This window comes from Ambystoma mexicanum, chromosome 5q (genome assembly GCF_040938575.1).
Source record: "Ambystoma mexicanum isolate Mex_15411 chromosome 5q, UKY_AmexF1_1, whole genome shotgun sequence".
Classification (NCBI taxonomy): Eukaryota; Metazoa; Chordata; class Amphibia; order Caudata; family Ambystomatidae; genus Ambystoma; species Ambystoma mexicanum.
This window is the reverse complement of record NC_090933.1, coordinates 1,273,988,896-1,274,007,269: the sequence shown is the minus strand read 5'-3', so window position 1 is coordinate 1,274,007,269 and position 18,374 is coordinate 1,273,988,896. Positions and strand designations below refer to the sequence as shown.

Genomic DNA, 18,374 nt, shown 5'->3' with positions numbered 1-18,374 from the left:
GCCGACAGGCCAGTGGGCGCACTGCACCAGGCCTGCTCGCTATCCGACTGGGCCTGCAGGCTGGGGGCCAGGCCGGAATGTATGCAAATCTCGGGCGGAGCAGGGCCTGATGGGAGAAAGGACCTGTGCTGCAATGTGCCTCTTCTGCTGAGCTCTGCCTGCCGGAGCTTCCCCCTGAACGTGGGACAGGCAGCTCTGCAGGCGCTCGGGGCTTCCGGGAGGGCTGGGGCTGGGTCAGGGCCTGCCTTCTCACCCTCGCTTAGCGGGGATTCCAGAACAGGCCCAACCCCTGCCCTCTTGCTCGCAACTCATACTTACCTGGCAGGGGAGCATCTGTGATCAACAAGGCAGATCTCCCAGGGTGAGGCTCATCCATTGCACATCGGATTTGCTGACCCCTGCGATGTCCCCAAATGCGGGATACTCGACTGCATTATTTCTGGTAGTGGGGGACTGCGTTCGCGCTATCCCCTGATTTATTGGTCAAAGAAAGAAAAAGTTTAGTGTGCAGAGTCAGCTTGTTTACACACGGAGCCCCTGGTCTTGCAGCAGAGTTTCTTAAGTCACGTGTGTGAGTAGGTAGCCTCTGAATGTTGCTGCAGTCCAGAGGGCCAGCATTCACTGGAGGGGTCAAGTGCACAGGCGCCTAGCACCGATCGGGCACGATCGGGCGTTGCCTTCACGGCGTTGCCGTGTCCTGCTGGGGAGCACCCCACCCAAGACGCTCTTGTTAAGCGGGGTGGCCTGTCGGCTCAGGAGGGCCATGGGCCCTGGGGGCCGACAGGCCAGTGGGCGCACTGCACCAGGCCTGCTCGCTATCCGACTGGGCCTGCAGGCTGGGGGCCAGGCCGGAATGTATGCAAATCTCGGGCGGAGCAGGGCCTGATGGGAGAAAGGACCTGTGCTGCAATGTGCCTCTTCTGCTGAGCTCTGCCTGCCGGAGCTTCCCCCTGAACGTGGGACAGGCAGCTCTGCAGGCGCTCGGGGCTTCCGGGAGGGCTGGGGCTGGGTCAGGGCCTGCCTTCTCACCCTCGCTTAGCGGGGATTCCAGAACAGGCCCAACCCCTGCCCTCTTGCTCGCAACTCATACTTACCTGGCAGGGGAGCATCTGTGATCAACAAGGCAGATCTCCCAGGGTGAGGCTCATCCATTGCACATCGGATTTGCTGACCCCTGCGATGTCCCCAAATGCGGGATACTCGACTGCATTATTTCTGGTAGTGGGGGACTGCGTTCGCGCTATCCCCTGATTTATTGGTCAAAGAAAGAAAAAGTTTAGTGTGCAGAGTCAGCTTGTTTACACACGGAGCCCCTGGTCTTGCAGCAGAGTTTCTTAAGTCACGTGTGTGAGTAGGTAGCCTCTGAATGTTGCTGCAGTCCAGAGGGCCAGCATTCACTGGAGGGGTCAAGTGCACAGGCGCCTAGCACCGATCGGGCACGATCGGGCGTTGCCTTCACGGCGTTGCCGTGTCCTGCTGGGGAGCACCCCACCCAAGACGCTCTTGTTAAGCGGGGTGGCCTGTCGGCTCAGGAGGGCCATGGGCCCTGGGGGCCGACAGGCCAGTGGGCGCACTGCACCAGGCCTGCTCGCTATCCGACTGGGCCTGCAGGCTGGGGGCCAGGCCGGAATGTATGCAAATCTCGGGCGGAGCAGGGCCTGATGGGAGAAAGGACCTGTGCTGCAATGTGCCTCTTCTGCTGAGCTCTGCCTGCCGGAGCTTCCCCCTGAACGTGGGACAGGCAGCTCTGCAGGCGCTCGGGGCTTCCGGGAGGGCTGGGGCTGGGTCAGGGCCTGCCTTCTCACCCTCGCTTAGCGGGGATTCCAGAACAGGCCCAACCCCTGCCCTCTTGCTCGCAACTCATACTTACCTGGCAGGGGAGCATCTGTGATCAACAAGGCAGATCTCCCAGGGTGAGGCTCATCCATTGCACATCGGATTTGCTGACCCCTGCGATGTCCCCAAATGCGGGATACTCGACTGCATTATTTCTGGTAGTGGGGGACTGCGTTCGCGCTATCCCCTGATTTATTGGTCAAAGAAAGAAAAAGTTTAGTGTGCAGAGTCAGCTTGTTTACACACGGAGCCCCTGGTCTTGCAGCAGAGTTTCTTAAGTCACGTGTGTGAGTAGGTAGCCTCTGAATGTTGCTGCAGTCCAGAGGGCCAGCATTCACTGGAGGGGTCAAGTGCACAGGCGCCTAGCACCGATCGGGCACGATCGGGCGTTGCCTTCACGGCGTTGCCGTGTCCTGCTGGGGAGCACCCCACCCAAGACGCTCTTGTTAAGCGGGGTGGCCTGTCGGCTCAGGAGGGCCATGGGCCCTGTGGGCCGACAGGCCAGTGGGCGCACTGCACCAGGCCTGCTCGCTATCCGACTGGGCCTGCAGGCTGGGGGCCAGGCCGGAATGTATGCAAATCTCGGGCGGAGCAGGGCCTGATGGGAGAAAGGACCTGTGCTGCAATGTGCCTCTTCTGCTGAGCTCTGCCTGCCGGAGCTTCCCCCTGAACGTGGGACAGGCAGCTCTGCAGGCGCTCGGGGCTTCCGGGAGGGCTGGGGCTGGGTCAGGGCCTGCCTTCTCACCCTCGCTTAGCGGGGATTCCAGAACAGGCCCAACCCCTGCCCTCTTGCTCGCAACTCATACTTACCTGGCAGGGGAGCATCTGTGATCAACAAGGCAGATCTCCCAGGGTGAGGCTCATCCATTGCACATCGGATTTGCTGACCCCTGCGATGTCCCCAAATGCGGGATACTCGACTGCATTATTTCTGGTAGTGGGGGACTGCGTTCGCGCTATCCCCTGATTTATTGGTCAAAGAAAGAAAAAGTTTAGTGTGCAGAGTCAGCTTGTTTACACACGGAGCCCCTGGTCTTGCAGCAGAGTTTCTTAAGTCACGTGTGTGAGTAGGTAGCCTCTGAATGTTGCTGCAGTCCAGAGGGCCAGCATTCACTGGAGGGGTCAAGTGCACAGGCGCCTAGCACCGATCGGGCACGATCGGGCGTTGCCTTCACGGCGTTGCCGTGTCCTGCTGGGGAGCACCCCACCCAAGACGCTCTTGTTAAGCGGGGTGGCCTGTCGGCTCAGGAGGGCCATGGGCCCTGGGGGCCGACAGGCCAGTGGGCGCACTGCACCAGGCCTGCTCGCTATCCGACTGGGCCTGCAGGCTGGGGGCCAGGCCGGAATGTATGCAAATCTCGGGCGGAGCAGGGCCTGATGGGAGAAAGGACCTGTGCTGCAATGTGCCTCTTCTGCTGAGCTCTGCCTGCCGGAGCTTCCCCCTGAACGTGGGACAGGCAGCTCTGCAGGCGCTCGGGGCTTCCGGGAGGGCTGGGGCTGGGTCAGGGCCTGCCTTCTCACCCTCGCTTAGCGGGGATTCCAGAACAGGCCCAACCCCTGCCCTCTTGCTCGCAACTCATACTTACCTGGCAGGGGAGCATCTGTGATCAACAAGGCAGATCTCCCAGGGTGAGGCTCATCCATTGCACATCGGATTTGCTGACCCCTGCGATGTCCCCAAATGCGGGATACTCGACTGCATTATTTCTGGTAGTGGGGGACTGCGTTCGCGCTATCCCCTGATTTATTGGTCAAAGAAAGAAAAAGTTTAGTGTGCAGAGTCAGCTTGTTTACACACGGAGCCCCTGGTCTTGCAGCAGAGTTTCTTAAGTCACGTGTGTGAGTAGGTAGCCTCTGAATGTTGCTGCAGTCCAGAGGGCCAGCATTCACTGGAGGGGTCAAGTGCACAGGCGCCTAGCACCGATCGGGCACGATCGGGCGTTGCCTTCACGGCGTTGCCGTGTCCTGCTGGGGAGCACCCCACCCAAGACGCTCTTGTTAAGCGGGGTGGCCTGTCGGCTCAGGAGGGCCATGGGCCCTGGGGGCCGACAGGCCAGTGGGCGCACTGCACCAGGCCTGCTCGCTATCCGACTGGGCCTGCAGGCTGGCGGCCAGGCCGGAATTTATGCAAATCTCGTGCGGAGCAGGGCCTGATGGGAGAAAGGACCTGTGCTGCAATGTGCCTCTTCTGCTGAGCTCTGCCTGCCGGAGCTTCCCCCTGAACGTGGGACAGGCAGCTCTGCAGGCGCTCGGGGCTTCCGGGAGGGCTAGGGCTGGGTCAGGGCCTGCCTTCTCACCCTCGCTTAGCGGGGATTCCAGAACAGGCCCAACCCCTGCCCTCTTGCTCGCAACTCATACTTACCTGGCAGGGGAGCATCTGTGATCAACAAGGCAGATCTCCCAGGGTGAGGCTCATCCATTGCACATCGGATTTGCTGACCCCTGCGATGTCCCCAAATGCGGGATACTCGACTGCATTATTTCTGGTAGTGGGGGACTGCGTTCGCGCTATCCCCTGATTTATTGGTCAAAGAAAGAAAAAGTTTAGTGTGCAGAGTCAGCTTGTTTACACACGGAGCCCCTGGTCTTGCAGCAGAGTTTCTTAAGTCACGTGTGTGAGTAGGTAGCCTCTGAATGTTGCTGCAGTCCAGAGGGCCAGCATTCACTGGAGGGGTCAAGTGCACAGGCGCCTAACCCCAGACTTGTGCGCCCCATGATATCAGGGGCCCCAGTAGTTCTTGAAGCCGCCCTGCCCCGCCCCGCCCGGGCTCTGTTATCACGGCCAGGCCCTCCAACCTTAAGAAGTCCCATCCAGCTCCTGGGGATTGGGGGGGGGGGGGGTTCACTGGCTACCAGCTGCCGCCGGCCCCGTCCGAGCACCGATCGGGCACGATCGGGCGTTGCCTTCACGGCGTTGCCGTGTCCTGCTGGGGAGCACCCCACCCAAGACGCTCTTGTTAAGCGGGGTGGCCTGTCGGCTCAGGAGGGCCATGGGCCCTGGGGGCCGACAGGCCAGTGGGCGCACTGCACCAGGCCTGCTCGCTATCCGACTGGGCCTGCAGGCTGGGGGCCAGGCCGGAATGTATGCAAATCTCGGGCGGAGCAGGGCCTGATGGGAGAAAGGACCTGTGCTGCAATGTGCCTCTTCTGCTGAGCTCTGCCTGCCGGAGCTTCCCCCTGAACGTGGGACAGGCAGCTCTGCAGGCGCTCGGGGCTTCCGGGAGGGCTGGGGCTGGGTCAGGGCCTGCCTTCTCACCCTCGCTTAGCGGGGATTCCAGAACAGGCCCAACCCCTGCCCTCTTGCTCGCAACTCATACTTACCTGGCAGGGGAGCATCTGTGATCAACAAGGCAGATCTCCCAGGGTGAGGCTTATCCATTGCACATCGGATTTGCTGACCCCTGCGATGTCCCCAAATGCGGGATACTCGACTGCATTATTTCTGGTAGTGGGGGACTGCGTTCGCGCTATCCCCTGATTTATTGGTCAAAGAAAGAAAAAGTTTAGTGTGCAGAGTCAGCTTGTTTACACACGGAGCCCCTGGTCTTGCAGCAGAGTTTCTTAAGTCACGTGTGTGAGTAGGTAGCCTCTGAATGTTGCTGCAGTCCAGAGGGCCAGCATTCACTGGAGGGGTCAAGTGCACAGGCGCCTAGCACCGATCGGGCACGATCGGGCGTTGCCTTCACGGCGTTGCCGTGTCCTGCTGGGGAGCACCCCACCCAAGACGCTCTTGTTAAGCGGGGTGGCCTGTCGGCTCAGGAGGGCCATGGGCCCTGGGGGCCGACAGGCCAGTGGGCGCACTGCACCAGGCCTGCTCGCTATCCGACTGGGCCTGCAGGCTGGGGGCCAGGCCGGAATGTATGCAAATCTCGGGCGGAGCAGGGCCTGATGGGAGAAAGGACCTGTGCTGCAATGTGCCTCTTCTGCTGAGCTCTGCCTGCCGGAGCTTCCCCCTGAACGTGGGACAGGCAGCTCTGCAGGCGCTCGGGGCTTCCGGGAGGGCTGGGGCTGGGTCAGGGCCTGCCTTCTCACCCTCGCTTAGCGGGGATTCCAGAACAGGCCCAACCCCTGCCCTCTTGCTCGCAACTCATACTTACCTGGCAGGGGAGCATCTGTGATCAACAAGGCAGATCTCCCAGGGTGAGGCTCATCCATTGCACATCGGATTTGCTGACCCCTGCGATGTCCCCAAATGCGGGATACTCGACTGCATTATTTCTGGTAGTGGGGCACTGCGTTCGCGCTATCCCCTGATTTATTGGTCAAAGAAAGAAAAAGTTTAGTGTGCAGAGTCAGCTTGTTTACACACGGAGCCCCTGGTCTTGCAGCAGAGTTTCTTAAGTCACGTGTGTGAGTAGGTAGCCTCTGAATGTTGCTGCAGTCCAGAGGGCCAGCATTCACTGGAGGGGTCAAGTGCACAGGCGCCTAGCACCGATCGGGCACGATCGGGCGTTGCCTTCACGGCGTTGCCGTGTCCTGCTGGGGAGCACCCCACCCAAGACGCTCTTGTTAAGCGGGGTGGCCTGTCGGCTCAGGAGGGCCATGGGCCCTGGGGGCCGACAGGCCAGTGGGCGCACTGCACCAGGCCTGCTCGCTATCCGACTGGGCCTGCAGGCTGGGGGCCAGGCCGGAATGTATGCAAATCTCGGGCGGAGCAGGGCCTGATGGGAGAAAGGACCTGTGCTGCAATGTGCCTCTTCTGCTGAGCTCTGCCTGCCGGAGCTTCCCCCTGAACGTGGGACAGGCAGCTCTGCAGGCGCTCGGGGCTTCCGGGAGGGCTGGGGCTGGGTCAGGGCCTGCCTTCTCACCCTCGCTTAGCGGGGATTCCAGAACAGGCCCAACCCCTGCCCTCTTGCTCGCAACTCATACTTACCTGGCAGGGGAGCATCTGTGATCAACAAGGCAGATCTCCCAGGGTGAGGCTCATCCATTGCACATCGGATTTGCTGACCCCTGCCATGTCCCCAAATGCGGGATACTCGACTGCATTATTTCTGGTAGTGGGGGACTGCGTTCGCGCTATCCCCTGATTTATTGGTCAAAGAAAGAAAAAGTTTAGTGTGCAGAGTCAGCTTGTTTACACACGGAGCCCCTGGTCTTGCAGCAGAGTTTCTTAAGTCACGTGTGTGAGTAGGTAGCCTCTGAATGTTGCTGCAGTCCAGAGGGCCAGCATTCACTGGAGGGGTCAAGTGCACAGGCGCCTAGCACCGATCGGGCACGATCGGGCGTTGCCTTCACGGCGTTGCCGTGTCCTGCTGGGGAGCACCCCACCCAAGACGCTCTTGTTAAGCGGGGTGGCCTGTCGGCTCAGGAGGGCCATGGGCCCTGGGGGCCGACAGGCCAGTGGGCGCACTGCACCAGGCCTGCTCGCTATCCGACTGGGCCTGCAGGCTGGGGGCCAGGCCGGAATGTATGCAAATCTCGGGCGGAGCAGGGCCTGATGGGAGAAAGGACCTGTGCTGCAATGTGCCTCTTCTGCTGAGCTCTGCCTGCCGGAGCTTCCCCCTGAACGTGGGACAGGCAGCTCTGCAGGCGCTCGGGGCTTCCGGGAGGGCTGGGGCTGGGTCAGGGCCTGCCTTCTCACCCTCGCTTAGCGGGGATTCCAGAACAGGCCCAACCCCTGCCCTCTTGCTCGCAACTCATACTTACCTGGCAGGGGAGCATCTGTGATCAACAAGGCAGATCTCCCAGGGTGAGGCTCATCCATTGCACATCGGATTTGCTGACCCCTGCGATGTCCCCAAATGCGGGATACTCGACTGCATTATTTCTGGTAGTGGGGGACTGCGTTCGCGCTATCCCCTGATTTATTGGTCAAAGAAAGAAAAAGTTTAGTGTGCAGAGTCAGCTTGTTTACACACGGAGCCCCTGGTCTTGCAGCAGAGTTTCTTAAGTCACGTGTGTGAGTAGGTAGCCTCTGAATGTTGCTGCAGTCCAGAGGGCCAGCATTCACTGGAGGGGTCAAGTGCACAGGCGCCTAGCACCGATCGGGCACGATCGGGCGTTGCCTTCACGGCGTTGCCGTGTCCTGCTGGGGAGCACCCCACCCAAGACGCTCTTGTTAAGCGGGGTGGCCTGTCGGCTCAGGAGGGCCATGGGCCCTGGGGGCCGACAGGCCAGTGGGCGCACTGCACCAGGCCTGCTCGCTATCCGACTGGGCCTGCAGGCTGGGGGCCAGGCCGGAATGTATGCAAATCTCGGGCGGAGCAGGGCCTGATGGGAGAAAGGACCTGTGCTGCAATGTGCCTCTTCTGCTGAGCTCTGCCTGCCGGAGCTTCCCCCTGAACGTGGGACAGGCAGCTCTGCAGGCGCTCGGGGCTTCCGGGAGGGCTGGGGCTGGGTCAGGGCCTGCCTTCTCACCCTCGCTTAGCGGGGATTCCAGAACAGGCCCAACCCCTGCCCTCTTGCTCGCAACTCATACTTACCTGGCAGGGGAGCATCTGTGATCAACAAGGCAGATCTCCCAGGGTGAGGCTCATCCATTGCACATCGGATTTGCTGACCCCTGCGATGTCCCCAAATGCGGGATACTCGACTGCATTATTTCTGGTAGTGGGGGACTGCGTTCGCGCTATCCCCTGATTTATTGGTCAAAGAAAGAAAAAGTTTAGTGTGCAGAGTCAGCTTGTTTACACACGGAGCCCCTGGTCTTGCAGCAGAGTTTCTTAAGTCACGTGTGTGAGTAGGTAGCCTCTGAATGTTGCTGCAGTCCAGAGGGCCAGCATTCACTGGAGGGGTCAAGTGCACAGGCGCCTAGCACCGATCGGGCACGATCGGGCGTTGCCTTCACGGCGTTGCCGTGTCCTGCTGGGGAGCACCCCACCCAAGACGCTCTTGTTAAGCGGGGTGGCCTGTCGGCTCAGGAGGGCCATGGGCCCTGGGGGCCGACAGGCCAGTGGGCGCACTGCACCAGGCCTGCTCGCTATCCGACTGGGCCTGCAGGCTGGGGGCCAGGCCGGAATGTATGCAAATCTCGGGCGGAGCAGGGCCTGATGGGAGAAAGGACCTGTGCTGCAATGTGCCTCTTCTGCTGAGCTCTGCCTGCCGGAGCTTCCCCCTGAACGTGGGACAGGCAGCTCTGCAGGCGCTCGGGGCTTCCGGGAGGGCTGGGGCTGGGTCAGGGCCTGCCTTCTCACCCTCGCTTAGCGGGGATTCCAGAACAGGCCCAACCCCTGCCCTCTTGCTCGCAACTCATACTTACCTGGCAGGGGAGCATCTGTGATCAACAAGGCAGATCTCCCAGGGTGAGGCTCATCCATTGCACATCGGATTTGCTGACCCCTGCGATGTCCCCAAATGCGGGATACTCGACTGCATTATTTCTGGTAGTGGGGGACTGCGTTCGCGCTATCCCCTGATTTATTGGTCAAAGAAAGAAAAAGTTTAGTGTGCAGAGTCAGCTTGTTTACACACGGAGCCCCTGGTCTTGCAGCAGAGTTTCTTAAGTCACGTGTGTGAGTAGGTAGCCTCTGAATGTTGCTGCAGTCCAGAGGGCCAGCATTCACTGGAGGGGTCAAGTGCACAGGCGCCTAGCACCGATCGGGCACGATCGGGCGTTGCCTTCACGGCGTTGCCGTGTCCTGCTGGGGAGCACCCCACCCAAGACGCTCTTGTTAAGCGGGGTGGCCTGTCGGCTCAGGAGGGCCATGGGCCCTGGGGGCCGACAGGCCAGTGGGCGCACTGCACCAGGCCTGCTCGCTATCCGACTGGGCCTGCAGGCTGGGGGCCAGGCCGGAATGTATGCAAATCTCGGGCGGAGCAGGGCCTGATGGGAGAAAGGACCTGTGCTGCAATGTGCCTCTTCTGCTGAGCTCTGCCTGCCGGAGCTTCCCCCTGAACGTGGGACAGGCAGCTCTGCAGGCGCTCGGGGCTTCCGGGAGGGCTGGGGCTGGGTCAGGGCCTGCCTTCTCACCCTCGCTTAGCGGGGATTCCAGAACAGGCCCAACCCCTGCCCTCTTGCTCGCAACTCATACTTACCTGGCAGGGGAGCATCTGTGATCAACAAGGCAGATCTCCCAGGGTGAGGCTCATCCATTGCACATCGGATTTGCTGACCCCTGCGATGTCCCCAAATGCGGGATACTCGACTGCATTATTTCTGGTAGTGGGGGACTGCGTTCGCGCTATCCCCTGATTTATTGGTCAAAGAAAGAAAAAGTTTAGTGTGCAGAGTCAGCTTGTTTACACACGGAGCCCCTGGTCTTGCAGCAGAGTTTCTTAAGTCACGTGTGTGAGTAGGTAGCCTCTGAATGTTGCTGCAGTCCAGAGGGCCAGCATTCACTGGAGGGGTCAAGTGCACAGGCGCCTAGCACCGATCGGGCACGATCGGGCGTTGCCTTCACGGCGTTGCCGTGTCCTGCTGGGGAGCACCCCACCCAAGACGCTCTTGTTAAGCGGGGTGGCCTGTCGGCTCAGGAGGGCCATGGGCCCTGTGGGCCGACAGGCCAGTGGGCGCACTGCACCAGGCCTGCTCGCTATCCGACTGGGCCTGCAGGCTGGGGGCCAGGCCGGAATGTATGCAAATCTCGGGCGGAGCAGGGCCTGATGGGAGAAAGGACCTGTGCTGCAATGTGCCTCTTCTGCTGAGCTCTGCCTGCCGGAGCTTCCCCCTGAACGTGGGACAGGCAGCTCTGCAGGCGCTCGGGGCTTCCGGGAGGGCTGGGGCTGGGTCAGGGCCTGCCTTCTCACCCTCGCTTAGCGGGGATTCCAGAACAGGCCCAACCCCTGCCCTCTTGCTCGCAACTCATACTTACCTGGCAGGGGAGCATCTGTGATCAACAAGGCAGATCTCCCAGGGTGAGGCTCATCCATTGCACATCGGATTTGCTGACCCCTGCGATGTCCCCAAATGCGGGATACTCGACTGCATTATTTCTGGTAGTGGGGCACTGCGTTCGCGCTATCCCCTGATTTATTGGTCAAAGAAAGAAAAAGTTTAGTGTGCAGAGTCAGCTTGTTTACACACGGAGCCCCTGGTCTTGCAGCAGAGTTTCTTAAGTCACGTGTGTGAGTAGGTAGCCTCTGAATGTTGCTGCAGTCCAGAGGGCCAGCATTCACTGGAGGGGTCAAGTGCACAGGCGCCTAGCACCGATCGGGCACGATCGGGCGTTGCCTTCACGGCGTTGCCGTGTCCTGCTGGGGAGCACCCCACCCAAGACGCTCTTGTTAAGCGGGGTGGCCTGTCGGCTCAGGAGGGCCATGGGCCCTGGGGGCCGACAGGCCAGTGGGCGCACTGCACCAGGCCTGCTCGCTATCCGACTGGGCCTGCAGGCTGGGGGCCAGGCCGGAATGTATGCAAATCTCGGGCGGAGCAGGGCCTGATGGGAGAAAGGACCTGTGCTGCAATGTGCCTCTTCTGCTGAGCTCTGCCTGCCGGAGCTTCCCCCTGAACGTGGGACAGGCAGCTCTGCAGGCGCTCGGGGCTTCCGGGAGGGCTGGGGCTGGGTCAGGGCCTGCCTTCTCACCCTCGCTTAGCGGGGATTCCAGAACAGGCCCAACCCCTGCCCTCTTGCTCGCAACTCATACTTACCTGGCAGGGGAGCATCTGTGATCAACAAGGCAGATCTCCCAGGGTGAGGCTCATCCATTGCACATCGGATTTGCTGACCCCTGCGATGTCCCCAAATGCGGGATACTCGACTGCATTATTTCTGGTAGTGGGGGACTGCGTTCGCGCTATCCCCTGATTTATTGGTCAAAGAAAGAAAAAGTTTAGTGTGCAGAGTCAGCTTGTTTACACACGGAGCCCCTGGTCTTGCAGCAGAGTTTCTTAAGTCACGTGTGTGAGTAGGTAGCCTCTGAATGTTGCTGCAGTCCAGAGGGCCAGCATTCACTGGAGGGGTCAAGTGCACAGGCGCCTAGCACCGATCGGGCACGATCGGGCGTTGCCTTCACGGCGTTGCCGTGTCCTGCTGGGGAGCACCCCACCCAAGACGCTCTTGTTAAGCGGGGTGGCCTGTCGGCTCAGGAGGGCCATGGGCCCTGGGGGCCGACAGGCCAGTGGGCGCACTGCACCAGGCCTGCTCGCTATCCGACTGGGCCTGCAGGCTGGGGGCCAGGCCGGAATGTTTGCAAATCTCGGGCGGAGCAGGGCCTGATGGGAGAAAGGACCTGTGCTGCAATGTGCCTCTTCTGCTGAGCTCTGCCTGCCGGAGCTTCCCCCTGAACGTGGGACAGGCAGCTCTGCAGGCGCTCGGGGCTTCCGGGAGGGCTGGGGCTGGGTCAGGGCCTGCCTTCTCACCCTCGCTTAGCGGGGATTCCAGAACAGGCCCAACCCCTGCCCTCTTGCTCGCAACTCATACTTACCTGGCAGGGGAGCATCTGTGATCAACAAGGCAGATCTCCCAGGGTGAGGCTCATCCATTGCACATCGGATTTGCTGACCCCTGCGATGTCCCCAAATGCGGGATACTCGACTGCATTATTTCTGGTAGTGGGGGACTGCGTTCGCGCTATCCCCTGATTTATTGGTCAAAGAAAGAAAAAGTTTAGTGTGCAGAGTCAGCTTGTTTACACACGGAGCCCCTGGTCTTGCAGCAGAGTTTCTTAAGTCACGTGTGTGAGTAGGTAGCCTCTGAATGTTGCTGCAGTCCAGAGGGCCAGCATTCACTGGAGGGGTCAAGTGCACAGGCGCCTAGCACCGATCGGGCACGATCGGGCGTTGCCTTCACGGCGTTGCCGTGTCCTGCTGGGGAGCACCCCACCCAAGACGCTCTTGTTAAGCGGGGTGGCCTGTCGGCTCAGGAGGGCCATGGGCCCTGGGGGCCGACAGGCCAGTGGGCGCACTGCACCAGGCCTGCTCGCTATCCGACTGGGCCTGCAGGCTGGCGGCCAGGCCGGAATTTATGCAAATCTCGTGCGGAGCAGGGCCTGATGGGAGAAAGGACCTGTGCTGCAATGTGCCTCTTCTGCTGAGCTCTGCCTGCCGGAGCTTCCCCCTGAACGTGGGACAGGCAGCTCTGCAGGCGCTCGGGGCTTCCGGGAGGGCTAGGGCTGGGTCAGGGCCTGCCTTCTCACCCTCGCTTAGCGGGGATTCCAGAACAGGCCCAACCCCTGCCCTCTTGCTCGCAACTCATACTTACCTGGCAGGGGAGCATCTGTGATCAACAAGGCAGATCTCCCAGGGTGAGGCTCATCCATTGCACATCGGATTTGCTGACCCCTGCGATGTCCCCAAATGCGGGATACTCGACTGCATTATTTCTGGTAGTGGGGGACTGCGTTCGCGCTATCCCCTGATTTATTGGTCAAAGAAAGAAAAAGTTTAGTGTGCAGAGTCAGCTTGTTTACACACGGAGCCCCTGGTCTTGCAGCAGAGTTTCTTAAGTCACGTGTGTGAGTAGGTAGCCTCTGAATGTTGCTGCAGTCCAGAGGGCCAGCATTCACTGGAGGGGTCAAGTGCACAGGCGCCTAACCCCAGACTTGTGCGCCCCATGATATCAGGGGCCCCAGTAGTTCTTGAAGCCGCCCTGCCCCGCCCCGCCCGGGCTCTGTTATCACGGCCAGGCCCTCCAACCTTAAGAAGTCCCATCCAGCTCCTGGGGATTGGGGGGGGGGGGGGTTCACTGGCTACCAGCTGCCGCCGGCCCCGTCCGAGCACCAATCGGGCACGATCGGGCGTTGCCTTCACGGCGTTGCCGTGTCCTGCTGGGGAGCACCCCACCCAAGACGCTCTTGTTAAGCGGGGTGGCCTGTCGGCTCAGGAGGGCCATGGGCCCTGGGGGCCGACAGGCCAGTGGGCGCACTGCACCAGGCCTGCTCGCTATCCGACTGGGCCTGCAGGCTGGGGGCCAGGCCGGAATGTATGCAAATCTCGGGCGGAGCAGGGCCTGATGGGAGAAAGGACCTGTGCTGCAATGTGCCTCTTCTGCTGAGCTCTGCCTGCCGGAGCTTCCCCCTGAACGTGGGACAGGCAGCTCTGCAGGCGCTCGGGGCTTCCGGGAGGGCTGGGGCTGGGTCAGGGCCTGCCTTCTCACCCTCGCTTAGCGGGGATTCCAGAACAGGCCCAACCCCTGCCCTCTTGCTCGCAACTCATACTTACCTGGCAGGGGAGCATCTGTGATCAACAAGGCAGATCTCCCAGGGTGAGGCTCATCCATTGCACATCGGATTTGCTGACCCCTGCGATGTCCCCAAATGCGGGATACTCGACTGCATTATTTCTGGTAGTGGGGGACTGCGTTCGCGCTATCCCCTGATTTATTGGTCAAAGAAAGAAAAAGTTTAGTGTGCAGAGTCAGCTTGTTTACACACGGAGCCCCTGGTCTTGCAGCAGAGTTTCTTAAGTCACGTGTGTGAGTAGGTAGCCTCTGAATGTTGCTGCAGTCCAGAGGGCCAGCATTCACTGGAGGGGTCAAGTGCACAGGCGCCTAGCACCGATCGGGCACGATCGGGCGTTGCCTTCACGGCGTTGCCGTGTCCTGCTGGGGAGCACCCCACCCAAGACGCTCTTGTTAAGCGGGGTGGCCTGTCGGCTCAGGAGGGCCATGGGCCCTGGGGGCCGACAGGCCAGTGGGCGCACTGCACCAGGCCTGCTCGCTATCCGACTGGGCCTGCAGGCTGGGGGCCAGGCCGGAATGTATGCAAATCTCGGGCGGAGCAGGGCCTGATGGGAGAAAGGACCTGTGCTGCAATGTGCCTCTTCTGCTGAGCTCTGCCTGCCGGAGCTTCCCCCTGAACGTGGGACAGGCAGCTCTGCAGGCGCTCGGGGCTTCCGGGAGGGCTGGGGCTGGGTCAGGGCCTGCCTTCTCACCCTCGCTTAGCGGGGATTCCAGAACAGGCCCAACCCCTGCCCTCTTGCTCGCAACTCATACTTACCTGGCAGGGGAGCATCTGTGATCAACAAGGCAGATCTCCCAGGGTGAGGCTCATCCATTGCACATCGGATTTGCTGACCCCTGCGATGTCCCCAAATGCGGGATACTCGACTGCATTATTTCTGGTAGTGGGGGACTGCGTTCGCGCTATCCCCTGATTTATTGGTCAAAGAAAGAAAAAGTTTAGTGTGCAGAGTCAGCTTGTTTACACACGGAGCCCCTGGTCTTGCAGCAGAGTTTCTTAAGTCACGTGTGTGAGTAGGTAGCCTCTGAATGTTGCTGCAGTCCAGAGGGCCAGCATTCACTGGAGGGGTCAAGTGCACAGGCGCCTAGCACCGATCGGGCACGATCGGGCGTTGCCTTCACGGCGTTGCCGTGTCCTGCTGGGGAGCACCCCACCCAAGACGCTCTTGTTAAGCGGGGTGGCCTGTCGGCTCAGGAGGGCCATGGGCCCTGGGGGCCGACAGGCCAGTGGGCGCACTGCACCAGGCCTGCTCGCTATCCGACTGGGCCTGCAGGCTGGGGGCCAGGCCGGAATGTATGCAAATCTCGGGCGGAGCAGGGCCTGATGGGAGAAAGGACCTGTGCTGCAATGTGCCTCTTCTGCTGAGCTCTGCCTGCCGGAGCTTCCCCCTGAACGTGGGACAGGCAGCTCTGCAGGCGCTCGGGGCTTCCGGGAGGGCTGGGGCTGGGTCAGGGCCTGCCTTCTCACCCTCGCTTAGCGGGGATTCCAGAACAGGCCCAACCCCTGCCCTCTTGCTCGCAACTCATACTTACCTGGCAGGGGAGCATCTGTGATCAACAAGGCAGATCTCCCAGGGTGAGGCTCATCCATTGCACATCGGATTTGCTGACCCCTGCGATGTCCCCAAATGCGGGATACTCGACTGCATTATTTCTGGTAGTGGGGCACTGCGTTCGCGCTATCCCCTGATTTATTGGTCAAAGAAAGAAAAAGTTTAGTGTGCAGAGTCAGCTTGTTTACACACGGAGCCCCTGGTCTTGCAGCAGAGTTTCTTAAGTCACGTGTGTGAGTAGGTAGCCTCTGAATGTTGCTGCAGTCCAGAGGGCCAGCATTCACTGGAGGGGTCAAGTGCACAGGCGCCTAGCACCGATCGGGCACGATCGGGCGTTGCCTTCACGGCGTTGCCGTGTCCTGCTGGGGAGCACCCCACCCAAGACGCTCTTGTTAAGCGGGGTGGCCTGTCGGCTCAGGAGGGCCATGGGCCCTGGGGGCCGACAGGCCAGTGGGCGCACTGCACCAGGCCTGCTCGCTATCCGACTGGGCCTGCAGGCTGGGGGCCAGGCCGGAATGTATGCAAATCTCGGGCGGAGCAGGGCCTGATGGGAGAAAGGACCTGTGCTGCAATGTGCCTCTTCTGCTGAGCTCTGCCTGCCGGAGCTTCCCCCTGAACGTGGGACAGGCAGCTCTGCAGGCGCTCGGGGCTTCCGGGAGGGCTGGGGCTGGGTCAGGGCCTGCCTTCTCACCCTCGCTTAGCGGGGATTCCAGAACAGGCCCAACCCCTGCCCTCTTGCTCGCAACTCATACTTACCTGGCAGGGGAGCATCTGTGATCAACAAGGCAGATCTCCCAGGGTGAGGCTCATCCATTGCACATCGGATTTGCTGACCCCTGCGATGTCCCCAAATGCGGGATACTCGACTGCATTATTTCTGGTAGTGGGGGACTGCGTTCGCGCTATCCCCTGATTTATTGGTCAAAGAAAGAAAAAGTTTAGTGTGCAGAGTCAGCTTGTTTACACACGGAGCCCCTGGTCTTGCAGCAGAGTTTCTTAAGTCACGTGTGTGAGTAGGTAGCCTCTGAATGTTGCTGCAGTCCAGAGGGCCAGCATTCACTGGAGGGGTCAAGTGCACAGGCGCCTAGCACCGATCGGGCACGATCGGGCGTTGCCTTCACGGCGTTGCCGTGTCCTGCTGGGGAGCACCCCACCCAAGACGCTCTTGTTAAGCGGGGTGGCCTGTCGGCTCAGGAGGGCCATGGGCCCTGGGGGCCGACAGGCCAGTGGGCGCACTGCACCAGGCCTGCTCGCTATCCGACTGGGCCTGCAGGCTGGGGGCCAGGCCGGAATGTATGCAAATCTCGGGCGGAGCAGGGCCTGATGGGAGAAAGGACCTGTGCTGCAATGTGCCTCTTCTGCTGAGCTCTGCCTGCCGGAGCTTCCCCCTGAACGTGGGACAGGCAGCTCTGCAGGCGCTCGGGGCTTCCGGGAGGGCTGGGGCTGGGTCAGGGCCTGCCTTCTCACCCTCGCTTAGCGGGGATTCCAGAACAGGCCCAACCCCTGCCCTCTTGCTCGCAACTCATACTTACCTGGCAGGGGAGCATCTGTGATCAACAAGGCAGATCTCCCAGGGTGAGGCTCATCCATTGCACATCGGATTTGCTGACCCCTGCGATGTCCCCAAATGCGGGATACTCGACTGCATTATTTCTGGTAGTGGGGGACTGCGTTCGCGCTATCCCCTGATTTATTGGTCAAAGAAAGAAAAAGTTTAGTGTGCAGAGTCAGCTTGTTTACACACGGAGCCCCTGGTCTTGCAGCAGAGTTTCTTAAGTCACGTGTGTGAGTAGGTAGCCTCTGAATGTTGCTGCAGTCCAGAGGGCCAGCATTCACTGGAGGGGTCAAGTGCACAGGCGCCTAGCACCGATCGGGCACGATCGGGCGTTGCCTTCACGGCGTTGCCGTGTCCTGCTGGGGAGCACCCCACCCAAGACGCTCTTGTTAAGCGGGGTGGCCTGTCGGCTCAGGAGGGCCATGGGCCCTGGGGGCCGACAGGCCAGTGGGCGCACTGCACCAGGCCTGCTCGCTATCCGACTGGGCCTGCAGGCTGGCGGCCAGGCCGGAATTTATGCAAATCTCGTGCGGAGCAGGGCCTGATGGGAGAAAGGACCTGTGCTGCAATGTGCCTCTTCTGCTGAGCTCTGCCTGCCGGAGCTTCCCCCTGAACGTGGGACAGGCAGCTCTGCAGGCGCTCGGGGCTTCCGGGAGGGCTAGGGCTGGGTCAGGGCCTGCCTTCTCACCCTCGCTTAGCGGGGATTCCAGAACAGGCCCAACCCCTGCCCTCTTGCTCGCAACTCATACTTACCTGGCAGGGGAGCATCTGTGATCAACAAGGCAGATCTCCCAGGGTGAGGCTCATCCATTGCACATCGGATTTGCTGACCCCTGCGATGTCCCCAAATGCGGGATACTCGACTGCATTATTTCTGGTAGTGGGGGACTGCGTTCGCGCTATCCCCTGATTTATTGGTCAAAGAAAGAAAAAGTTTAGTGTGCAGAGTCAGCTTGTTTACACACGGAGCCCCTGGTCTTGCAGCAGAGTTTCTTAAGTCACGTGTGTGAGTAGGTAGCCTCTGAATGTTGCTGCAGTCCAGAGGGCCAGCATTCACTGGAGGGGTCAAGTGCACAGGCGCCTAACCCCAGACTTGTGCGCCCCATGATATCAGGGGCCCCAGTAGTTCTTGAAGCCGCCCTGCCCCGCCCCGCCCGGGCTCTGTTATCACGGCCAGGCCCTCCAACCTTAAGAAGTCCCATCCAGCTCCTGGGGATTGGGGGGGGGGGGGTTCACTGGCTACCAGCTGCCGCCGGCCCCGTCCGAGCACCAATCGGGCACGATCGGGCGTTGCCTTCACGGCGTTGCCGTGTCCTGCTGGGGAGCACCCCACCCAAGACGCTCTTGTTAAGCGGGGTGGCCTGTCGGCTC

General features: G+C 60.8%; 23 non-coding genes across 23 annotated transcripts; all 23 read left to right on the top strand.

Annotated features, from left to right (window-relative positions):
• Positions 1–310: 310 nt before the first annotated feature.
• On the top strand, positions 311–474 carry LOC138499148 (U1 spliceosomal RNA). Its single transcript, XR_011279180.1, has one exon. It is a non-coding gene; the product is annotated as a U1 spliceosomal RNA (small nuclear RNA).
• Positions 475–1,086: 612 nt separating this feature from the next.
• On the top strand, positions 1,087–1,250 carry LOC138499147 (U1 spliceosomal RNA). Its single transcript, XR_011279179.1, has one exon. It is a non-coding gene; the product is annotated as a U1 spliceosomal RNA (small nuclear RNA).
• A 612-nt stretch (positions 1,251–1,862) lies between these two features.
• On the top strand, positions 1,863–2,026 carry LOC138499146 (U1 spliceosomal RNA). The gene has a single exon (XR_011279178.1). It is a non-coding gene; the product is annotated as a U1 spliceosomal RNA (small nuclear RNA).
• A 612-nt stretch (positions 2,027–2,638) lies between these two features.
• LOC138499145 (U1 spliceosomal RNA) lies at positions 2,639–2,802 on the top strand. The gene has a single exon (XR_011279177.1). It is a non-coding gene; the product is annotated as a U1 spliceosomal RNA (small nuclear RNA).
• A 612-nt stretch (positions 2,803–3,414) lies between these two features.
• LOC138499144 (U1 spliceosomal RNA) lies at positions 3,415–3,578 on the top strand. The gene has a single exon (XR_011279176.1). It is a non-coding gene; the product is annotated as a U1 spliceosomal RNA (small nuclear RNA).
• A 612-nt stretch (positions 3,579–4,190) lies between these two features.
• LOC138499143 (U1 spliceosomal RNA) lies at positions 4,191–4,354 on the top strand. Its single transcript, XR_011279175.1, has one exon. It is a non-coding gene; the product is annotated as a U1 spliceosomal RNA (small nuclear RNA).
• Positions 4,355–5,149: 795 nt separating this feature from the next.
• Positions 5,150–5,313, top strand: LOC138499031 (U1 spliceosomal RNA). The gene has a single exon (XR_011279083.1). It is a non-coding gene; the product is annotated as a U1 spliceosomal RNA (small nuclear RNA).
• A 612-nt stretch (positions 5,314–5,925) lies between these two features.
• Positions 5,926–6,089, top strand: LOC138498929 (U1 spliceosomal RNA). The gene has a single exon (XR_011279021.1). It is a non-coding gene; the product is annotated as a U1 spliceosomal RNA (small nuclear RNA).
• A 612-nt stretch (positions 6,090–6,701) lies between these two features.
• On the top strand, positions 6,702–6,865 carry LOC138498936 (U1 spliceosomal RNA). The gene has a single exon (XR_011279027.1). It is a non-coding gene; the product is annotated as a U1 spliceosomal RNA (small nuclear RNA).
• Positions 6,866–7,477: 612 nt separating this feature from the next.
• LOC138499142 (U1 spliceosomal RNA) lies at positions 7,478–7,641 on the top strand. Its single transcript, XR_011279174.1, has one exon. It is a non-coding gene; the product is annotated as a U1 spliceosomal RNA (small nuclear RNA).
• A 612-nt stretch (positions 7,642–8,253) lies between these two features.
• On the top strand, positions 8,254–8,417 carry LOC138499141 (U1 spliceosomal RNA). The gene has a single exon (XR_011279173.1). It is a non-coding gene; the product is annotated as a U1 spliceosomal RNA (small nuclear RNA).
• A 612-nt stretch (positions 8,418–9,029) lies between these two features.
• Positions 9,030–9,193, top strand: LOC138499140 (U1 spliceosomal RNA). The gene has a single exon (XR_011279172.1). It is a non-coding gene; the product is annotated as a U1 spliceosomal RNA (small nuclear RNA).
• Positions 9,194–9,805: 612 nt separating this feature from the next.
• On the top strand, positions 9,806–9,969 carry LOC138499138 (U1 spliceosomal RNA). Its single transcript, XR_011279171.1, has one exon. It is a non-coding gene; the product is annotated as a U1 spliceosomal RNA (small nuclear RNA).
• A 612-nt stretch (positions 9,970–10,581) lies between these two features.
• Positions 10,582–10,745, top strand: LOC138498928 (U1 spliceosomal RNA). The gene has a single exon (XR_011279020.1). It is a non-coding gene; the product is annotated as a U1 spliceosomal RNA (small nuclear RNA).
• A 612-nt stretch (positions 10,746–11,357) lies between these two features.
• On the top strand, positions 11,358–11,521 carry LOC138499136 (U1 spliceosomal RNA). Its single transcript, XR_011279169.1, has one exon. It is a non-coding gene; the product is annotated as a U1 spliceosomal RNA (small nuclear RNA).
• Positions 11,522–12,133: 612 nt separating this feature from the next.
• LOC138499135 (U1 spliceosomal RNA) lies at positions 12,134–12,297 on the top strand. Its single transcript, XR_011279168.1, has one exon. It is a non-coding gene; the product is annotated as a U1 spliceosomal RNA (small nuclear RNA).
• Positions 12,298–12,909: 612 nt separating this feature from the next.
• On the top strand, positions 12,910–13,073 carry LOC138499134 (U1 spliceosomal RNA). Its single transcript, XR_011279167.1, has one exon. It is a non-coding gene; the product is annotated as a U1 spliceosomal RNA (small nuclear RNA).
• Positions 13,074–13,868: 795 nt separating this feature from the next.
• On the top strand, positions 13,869–14,032 carry LOC138499133 (U1 spliceosomal RNA). The gene has a single exon (XR_011279166.1). It is a non-coding gene; the product is annotated as a U1 spliceosomal RNA (small nuclear RNA).
• A 612-nt stretch (positions 14,033–14,644) lies between these two features.
• LOC138499132 (U1 spliceosomal RNA) lies at positions 14,645–14,808 on the top strand. The gene has a single exon (XR_011279165.1). It is a non-coding gene; the product is annotated as a U1 spliceosomal RNA (small nuclear RNA).
• Positions 14,809–15,420: 612 nt separating this feature from the next.
• LOC138498927 (U1 spliceosomal RNA) lies at positions 15,421–15,584 on the top strand. Its single transcript, XR_011279019.1, has one exon. It is a non-coding gene; the product is annotated as a U1 spliceosomal RNA (small nuclear RNA).
• Positions 15,585–16,196: 612 nt separating this feature from the next.
• Positions 16,197–16,360, top strand: LOC138499131 (U1 spliceosomal RNA). The gene has a single exon (XR_011279164.1). It is a non-coding gene; the product is annotated as a U1 spliceosomal RNA (small nuclear RNA).
• A 612-nt stretch (positions 16,361–16,972) lies between these two features.
• On the top strand, positions 16,973–17,136 carry LOC138499130 (U1 spliceosomal RNA). Its single transcript, XR_011279163.1, has one exon. It is a non-coding gene; the product is annotated as a U1 spliceosomal RNA (small nuclear RNA).
• Positions 17,137–17,748: 612 nt separating this feature from the next.
• LOC138499129 (U1 spliceosomal RNA) lies at positions 17,749–17,912 on the top strand. The gene has a single exon (XR_011279162.1). It is a non-coding gene; the product is annotated as a U1 spliceosomal RNA (small nuclear RNA).
• The last annotated feature ends 462 nt before the right edge of the window (positions 17,913–18,374 follow it).